This window comes from Zosterops lateralis (genome assembly GCF_965231275.1).
Source record: "Zosterops lateralis genome assembly, chromosome: 34".
Taxonomy (NCBI): Eukaryota; Metazoa; Chordata; class Aves; order Passeriformes; family Zosteropidae; genus Zosterops; species Zosterops lateralis.
The window spans coordinates 2480322-2488992 of record NC_139794.1 but is presented as its reverse complement, the minus strand read 5'-3'; the positions used below and the strand labels follow the sequence as shown (position 1 = coordinate 2488992).

The window sequence follows — 8671 nt, the reverse complement described above, 5'->3', positions numbered from 1 at the left end:
TTAAATGAGGGAATGAAGCGTTTAAATCGCCGCCGCAGCCTCCGAGCTTCGACCGCCGCCACCTCCGGACTGAGCCTGAAGGGGCCACGCCGCCTCGTTTATCACCTCGGTGGCCCCGCCCCTTTTTCGCGTTTCAACCAATCACGGAGCCGCTCCCCACACGAGAGCCCGCCCTTTTTCCCGCCCTTGTTTATCCCGCCTTTTTAGTCTTCAGTCAATCAACGCTCGGTTTTCCCCTCGGAACGAACGCTGTCCAATCAGAAAAGGGGTGTGGAAAACGCGAAAAACGCTCAGCCAATGGCAGCGCCGAGCGCCTCACGGCGAGCGGCCAATCAGAGCGCGGCTGCCGTGAGGGAAGAAAGGGGGGGAAATGGCGGCCGCCCGAAACCGCGGAAGCTTTGAAGTGTCCGGGCGACATTTAAAAAGGATTTAAAGTGAATTTTTGGGGTTTTTGATGAGTTTTATTAAAGATTTGAGGGATTTTGAGGGGTTTGGGGGAGATTTGGAGGAATTTTGGGGGTTCTAGGTGAGTTTGGGGCGGAAATTTGAGGGAATTTTTTTTTAAGGGGTCCCGGGTGGATTTGGGGAGAGACTTGAGGAGTTTGGGAGGGATTTTTATTAAAGATTTGAGGGATTTGGGGGATTTTGTTAAAGGTTTGAGGGATTTGGAGGTTTTTGGATGGATTTTGTTGAAGATCTGAGGGAATTTGGGATGAATTTGAGGGATTTTGGGGTGAATTTGGGGGATTTTGGGGCTCCCAGGTGGGACTTGTGGGGTCTGAGTGAGTTTTGGGTGAAATTTGAGGAATTTTGGGTGTTCAGGGAGGATTTTTAGGATTTTTGGGGGGATTCTGGGGGTCTCTGAGGGATTTTGGAGTGAATTTTCTGAATCTTGGGGCTCCCAAGTGAATTTTGAGGTGAATTTTGGGCATTTTGGTGGTCCCAGTTGGGGTTTGTGGGGTCTGGGTGAATTTTGGGTGAAATTTGAGGGATTTTTTTGGGTCCTGAGGGAACTGGGGGATTTTTTTGGAGGATCTAAGGCATTTTGAGGAATTTTGTAAAAGTTTTGAGGGATTGTGGAGATTTTTTTTGTGGTTTTTTTTTTTTGGTTTGTTGTTGTTGTTGTTGTTGTTGTTGTTGAGGATTTGGGGGAGTTTGGGGTTAATTTGATGAATTTTGGGGATCATTTGGTGGATTTTGGGGCTCCCAGATGAATTTTGGGTGAAATTTTAGGGATTTTGGCTGTTCTGGGGGGATTTTGGGGATTTTTTGGGGCTCCCTGAGGGATTTTGGGGTGAATTTGGTGAATTTTGCGGTGAATTTGGTGAATTTTGGGGCTCCCAAGTGAATTTTTGGGTGAATTTGTGAAATTTTGGGGCTCTCAGGTGAATTTTGGGGTGAATTTGGGGGATTTTGGGGCTCTCAGGTAGAATTTAGGGTGAATTGTGGGGAATTTTGGGGTGAATTTTTTGAATTTTAGGGCTCTAAGGTGAATTTTAGGGTGAATTTTGGGAATTTTTAGGCCTCCCAAGTGAATTTTGGGGTGAATTTTGTGGATTTTGAGGTAAATTTTTTGAATTTTGGGGATCCCTCATTTGCATAAAAGGGGCGTGGCCCAAACACAAAAAAACCCCATTTTAATTCTTTCAAACAAACTTTATTTGCAGTAACAGAATTAATTAATTCATTGCTTTTCCAGGCCTCATTTGCATAAAGCGCCTGGCCCTGCCCCCGATTTCCATATAAGGTGAGCTCATTTGCATAACGACCTCTGACCCAAAAATGGCCTAAAAATGACCCGAAACTGCCCCTAAATGACCCAAAATTGACCCAAACTGAACTAAAATTCCCCCCACAAAAAACCACCAAAATTCCCCAAAAATGACCCCAAAATAACCCCGAACTGCCCCTAAAATGACCCAAATTCACCCCAAAATGCCCCAAACGTCCTCCGTAATCCAAAAAAATGGCACCAAATTCCCTCAAATTGACCCAAAATGACCCAAAATTCCCCAAAAATTCCCATAAATGACCCAAAAAGACTCCAAAATGACCCAAAATTCCCCATAAATTACCCCAAAAATCCCCAAAATCCCCCAAAACCGCCCAAAACTCCATTAAAAAAACCCCAAAACTTGGTTAAAATGTCCCAAAATTGACCCCATGTGCCGCCATCTCGTTTGCATAATGGGCGTGTCCAGCTCCAGCCTCATTTGCATAAGCCAGTATAAACCAGTCCAAACCAGTGACCCCATTTTAACCCTTTCCCCTCCGTTTTTAACCCTTGAACTCCCTACCAGTTTGTCCCAGTCCCTCCCAGTATAAACCAGTAACTCCCAGTCCTCACTGACAACAACATAAATCCTGTTTATTTCACCTCTCATTTACATAAATTTGAATATTTATGAGGTGGGCGTGATCAGATACCCACCCAGGCCCCTCCCAGTATAAACCAGTAACCCCCAGAGCCCTCTCAGTATAAACCAGTAACCCCCACAGCCCTCCCAGTATAAACCAGTCTCTCCCAGTTTGTCCCAGTTATATTGTGGCTCCATATAAGGGAAGGGAACATGGCCAGGAGTGGCCGTGGCCTCTTCACCTGCAGCAGGAGGGGCAGTTAAGACCAGTATAAACCAGTAACTCCCAGTAACCCCAAACCTCATCCCAGTATAAACCAGTCCCTCCCAGTATAAACCAGTAACCCCACCCCCCCTCCCAGTCCGTCCCAGTTCACTCACCTCCCCAAACGGGTTTGTACTGGGATCTCCCGACGTTTCGCGGCCTCCAGGGATCGGCTCAGGGCCAGGGCCCGACGCTGGGTTATACTGGGAGTTACTGGTTGATACTGGTTTATACTGGTTTATACTGGTTTGGGGTTTTTCTTTACTAGTTTGGGGTCGGGGGTTACTGGTTTATACTGGGAGGGGATTTGGGGTTACTGGGAGTGACTGGGATGAACTGGGAGGGGATTTGGGGTTACTGGTTTATACTGGTTTATACTGGTTTATACTGGTTTGGGATTTTTCTTTACTGGTTTGGGGTCGGGGGTTACTAGTTTATACCGGGAGGGACTGGGGAGGATTTTGGGGTTTTTTTAATGGGAATTTTGGGGTGAATTTGGGGGATTTTGGGGCTCTAAAAATCTCAATTTTTACTGGGAATTTTGGGGTCTTTTTTTGCGTTTTGAGGCTCTAAAAATGTCACTTTTTAAAGGGAATTTTGGGGATTTTTGGGGCTCTAAAAGTTTCATTTCTAATGGGAATTTTTGCATGAATTTTGGGGTGAAATTTGGGCATTTTAGGGCTCTATAAAACTCAATTTTTAATGGGAATTTTGGGGATTTTTGGGTGAATTTTTGGGTGAATTTTGGGGATTTGGGGGCTCTAAAAATCCCAAATTTTAAAGGGAATATTGGGGTGAATTTTTGGAATTTTGGGGCTCTAAAAATCTCATTTTTAACAGGAATTTTGGGGCGAATTTTTTGGATTTTTTTCTCTAAAAACCCCAATTTTTTAACAAAAATTTGGGTAAATTTGGGGGATTTTTTGTGGGATTTTTTGGGGTGAATTTTGGGGGATTTTGGGGTGAATTTTGGGGTGAATTTTGGGGACTTTGGGACTCACCACCAGCTCTTGGTTCTCTCGGTGACTCCGGAGCTGCCCCCGCCGGGGGGGAGGGGCGCCCGTCTGGGGGACCAAAAATTCCAAATTTTCCCCAAAAATTCCCAATTTTTTCACCCCAAATTCCCAATTTTTTGCCCCAAAATTCCCAAATTTCCTCCCAAAAAAATTCCGAAATTTCCCCCCCCAAAAATTCCCAAGTTTTGCCTTCAAAATCCCAAATTTTTCCCCCAAAATTCCCAAATTTCCTCCCAAAAACATTCCCAAATTTCCCCCCCAAAATCCCAATTTTTCTCCCCAAAATTTCCAAATTTCTTCCCAAAAAATTTCCCAAATTTTCTCCCCAAAATTCACAAATATCCTCCCCAAAATTTTCCCAAAAAAATTCCAAAATTTTCCCCAAAAAATTTCCCAAATTTTTCCCCCAAAATTCCCAATTTTTCCCCCAAAAAATTCCCAATTTTTCCCCCAAAAATTCCAAAATTTCCTCCCAAAAACATTCCAAATTTTTCCCCCCAAAATTCCCAAATTTTCCCCCCCAAAATTCCCAGTTTTTCCCCCAAAATTTCCCAAATTTTCCCCCCAAAATCCCAATTTTTCCCCCCAAAATTCCAAAATTTTCCCACTAAAAATTCCCAAATTTTCTCCGCAAAAATTCCAAAATTTTCCCTGCAAAAATTTCCAAGTTTTCCCCGAAAATTCTAAAATTTTCCCCCCAAATCCCAATTTTTCCCCAAATAAATCCCAAAATTTCCCCCAAAATCTCCCAAATTCCCTCCAAAATTCCCCCCAAATTTTCCCTCACAAAATTCATAATTTTTTCCTCCCAAAATTCCCAAATTTCCCCCCCCAACATTTCCATTTTTCCCCCTAAAATTCCCCAAATTTTTCTCCCTAAAAATTCTTAAATTTCCTTCAAAAATTCCCAAATTTTCTCCCCAAAACTTCCCAATTTTTCCCCAAAATTCCCAGATTCCCCCCAAAATTTCCCAAATTTTTCCCACAAAAATCCCAAATTTTCCCCCAAAATTCCCAAATTCCCTCGGAAAAAAATTCCCAATTTTTCCCCCAAAAATTAGAAATTTTCCCCCCCAAAAATTCCCAGTTTTTCCCCCCAAAATTCCAAATTTCCCCCCAAAAAATTCCCAATTTTTCCCCCCAAAATTCCAAATTTCCCCCCAAAAATTCCAAATTTTACCCCAAAATCTCCAAAATTTCCTCCAAAATTTCCTCCAAAATTTTCCCTCCCAAAATTTGTAATTTTTCTCCAGAAATTCCCAAATTTCACCCTTAAATTTTCCATTTTTCCCTCTAAAATTCCCAAAATTTTTCCCCCAAATTCTCAAATTTTCCCCTAAAATTTTCCCCCAAAAATCCCCAAATTTCCTTTAAAAATTTCCAAATTTTCTCTCAAAATTCCTTTAAAAAAATCCCAAAATTTTTCCCCAAAAAATCCCCAAATTTCCCCCAAATCTCCAAATTTCATCCCCAAAATTCCCAAAATTTCACCCTAAATTTCCCTTTTTACTTACAATTCCCAAAATTCCCCCAAATACCAAAAAATCCCCAAAAATTCTCCCAAAATTTCCCCCAAATTCCCAAAATTTTCCCTTCAAAATTCTCAAATTTTCACCCCAAAATTCCTTTAAACATTCCCAAATTTCCCCCTAAAATTCTCCAAAATTACCACTTTTTTCCTCAAAATCCTCAAATTTCCCCCAAATCTCCAAATTTTATCCGCAAAATTCCCCCCCAAAATCCCCAAATTTTGCCCCAAAATTTCCCCCCAAAAATCCCCAAATTTCCTTTAAAAAATCCCAAAATTTCATCCTAAAATTCTCCAAAATTACCATTTTTTCACCCAAATCTCCATTTTATCCCCAAAATTCCCCCCAAATTCCCACAAATTCCCTTTTTCCTTAAAATCTCCAAAATTCCCCCAAATCCCCCAAAATTCCCCCCAAATTCCCGTCAAATTCCCAACATTTCCCCCCCAAATTCCCAAAATTCTCCGTCCCAAAATTCATAATTTTTTGTCCAGAAATTTCCCCCCAAGAATTTCCATTTTTCCCTCTAGAATTCCCAAAATTTTTTCCCAAAATATGCAAATTTTTTCCCCAAAATTTTCCCCCCAAAATTTCCAAATTTCCTTTAAAAATTCCCAAATTTTCTCCCCAAAATCCCCAATTTTCCCCCCAAATCTCCAAATTTTCCCCCAAAATTCCCCCCCAAATTTCTTTTAAAATTCCCAAATTTTCTCCCCAAAATTTCCTTTTTTTCCCCCAAAATCCCAAAATTTCCCCCAAATCTCCAAATTTTATCCCCAAAATTCCCTTTTTTCCTTAAAATCCCCCAAATTTTTCCCCCCAAAATTCTTAAATTTCCTTCGAAAATTCCCAAATTTTCTCCCCAAAACACCCAAATTTCCCCCAAATCTCCAAATTTTATCCCCAAAATTCCCCCAAATTCCCTTTTTTCCTTAAAATCCCTCAAATTTCCCCAAAATTCTCCCAAATTCCCCAAAATTCCCATTTTTTACCTGCAAAGCTCCAATCCAGGAGGTCCTGGAGGGAGCTGGGCCAAGAGGGACTTGGGGAAAACCCAAAACTGGGAAAAAACACAAATTTTGGGGATTTTTAAAATAAAATTAAATAAAAATTTCCTTCAAGTTCAGCCAGGGAACAAAATTTTTAAAAATTCCAAAATTTGGGGGAAAAATCCCAAAAATTTTGGAGAAAAATCCAAAATTTTGAGGAAAATTCAGAATTTGGAGGAAAAAAATTCCCAAAATTTGACAAAATCCCAGAAATTTTGGGAAAAACCTGGAAATTTGGAGGAAAAAAATCCCAAATTTTGGGGATAAAAAAAGCCCCAAATTTGGGGGAAAATCCAAAAATTTGTGGAAAATCAAAAATTTGGAGGAAAAAAATCCCAAACTTCGGAGAGAAACCCAAAAAATTTGGGGGAAAATCCCAAAATTCGGAAAAAAAATTTAAAAATTGGGAAAAAATCTGAAAAATTTGGCAAAAATCTCAAAATTTGGGAAAACCCCCAAAATTTTGGGAAAAACGTGAAAATTTAGGGGAAATGATCCCAAAATTTGAGGGAAAAATCTGAAAAATTTGGCAAAAATCCCAAAATTTGGAGAAAAAAAATCCAATATTTGGAGTAAAATCCAAAAATTTGGGGAAAAAAACCCAAAAATTTGTGGAAAAAGCCAAAAATTTGGGTGAAAAAATCCCAGAATTTTGGGGGAAAATTTAGACATTTCGGGAAGGGGAAAAAAGTCCCAAAATTTGGGGGGAAAAAATCCAAAAAATTTGGTGAAAATCTCAAAATTTTGGGGAAAAATTTCCAAAATTTGAGGGAAAAATCTGAAAAATTTGGAGAAATTTTCAAAATTTGGAGGAAAATACAAAATTTTGGGGGAAAAATCAAAAATTTGGGAGAAAAAAATTCCCAAATTTGGGAATTTTAACCCAGAATTTCATTAAAAAATTCCATCAAATCCATCAAAGATCCCAAAAATTGGGGGGAAATTCAAAAATTTGGGGAAATTTCCCAAAAATTTGAGAGAAAAATCCCAAATTTTGGAGGAAAAAATCCAATATTTGAGGAAAAATGCAGAAATTTGGGGAAAAAGCCAAAAATTTGGATGAAAAATCTGAAAATTTGGGGAAAATTTCAAAATTTGGGGTAAACACAAAATTTTGGGGGGAATTGTAAAATTAAAGAAAAAATCCCAAAATTTGGTGGAAAATCCAAAATTTCTGGGATAAAATCCCAAAATTTCTGGGAAGAAGTCCAAAAATTCAGCGAAAAAATCAAAAATTTTGGGAAAAATCCAAAATATGGGGAAAAAATTCAAAATTTGAGGAAAAAATCCTGAAAAATTTGGGGAAAATCTCAAATTTCAGGGACAATTCAAAATTTGAGGGAAAAAATTATCCCTAAATTTTGGGAAAAACCTCAAAAATTTGTGGGAAAATCAAAAATTAGAGGAAAAAATTCAAAATATGGGGAAAAAATCCTGAAATTTAGAGGGAAAAAACCCCAAAATTTGGGGAAAAAAATCCCAAAATTTGGGGAAAAATCCGAACTTTGGGACAAAAATCCCAAATTTGGGGGGAAAAAATCCCAAAATTTGGGAAAACCCCCAAAATTTTGAGAAAAAATCCTGAATTTTGTGGGGAAAAATCTTAAGATCTGGGGGAAAAACCCCAAAGTTTTGGGAAAAAACTCTCAAAATCCTGGGAAAAAAACATATCCCGAAATTCCAAAAAAATCCCCAAAATTTGCCCCAAACCCGAAGAAAAAAAACCCCCAAATTCTTTCAAATTTCCCCCAAAATTCTGAGGGAAAAAAAGTCCGCCAAATATTCCTGCCAAAACCTCCCCCTGAGGAAGCCTCGCCCTCTGAGGACGCCCTGCCCCTTTTCCCCCTCACCCCGCCCCTTTCCCCTCACCTCTCACGCCATTGGCCAATCCGCTGCGGGGGGCGGGGCCAAGGCCGGGTCGAGCGTGCCTCCCGCTCGGCTAAGGGAAATACAAAATGTCAATCAAAAATAAGCCACGCCCACTTCCTTTAAAAACCCACCCAGCGCTTTCAAATAGCGATTAAACCCCGCCCAAAGCTCTCAAGCCACGCCCCTCATTTAAATATCATTTAAATCTCATTAATTCAGCGCTTCCCGCCCTTTTCTCGCCACCCGAGACCCTCCCGGGGCTTCCCCAGAACGAACTGAGCCGGAGGATCTTGCATGCCGCCATTTAGCCACGCTAGGAAATTATGTCACTTTGCACATGCGCACATCCTCTAAACTACAGCGCGCCGCCATGTTGTACGGAATGAACTATAAATGAGGCGCCATTTTGTATGGCAAAAACGCTGCGCGCTGCCATTTTGTCTCCGAGGTTGTGCCGCTTTACTTCCGCTTCCGGCCCCCACCATCTTGGACGGAACGAAGTCGGAGCTTTTAAATGCCGAGGTGAATTCAAATTAAAATTAATTAAAATTTTATTAAGTGTTTCAAGTCGCCGCTTTTTTGTTGT

General features: G+C 40.3%; 1 long non-coding RNA gene across 1 annotated transcript; it reads left to right on the top strand.

The window, feature by feature from the left end:
• The first annotated feature begins 346 nt into the window (after positions 1–346).
• Positions 347–8415, top strand: LOC310921391. Its single transcript, XR_014592130.1, has 3 exons — positions 347–434; positions 1700–1747; positions 8305–8415. It is a non-coding gene; the product is annotated as an uncharacterized lncRNA (long non-coding RNA).
• The last annotated feature ends 256 nt before the right edge of the window (positions 8416–8671 follow it).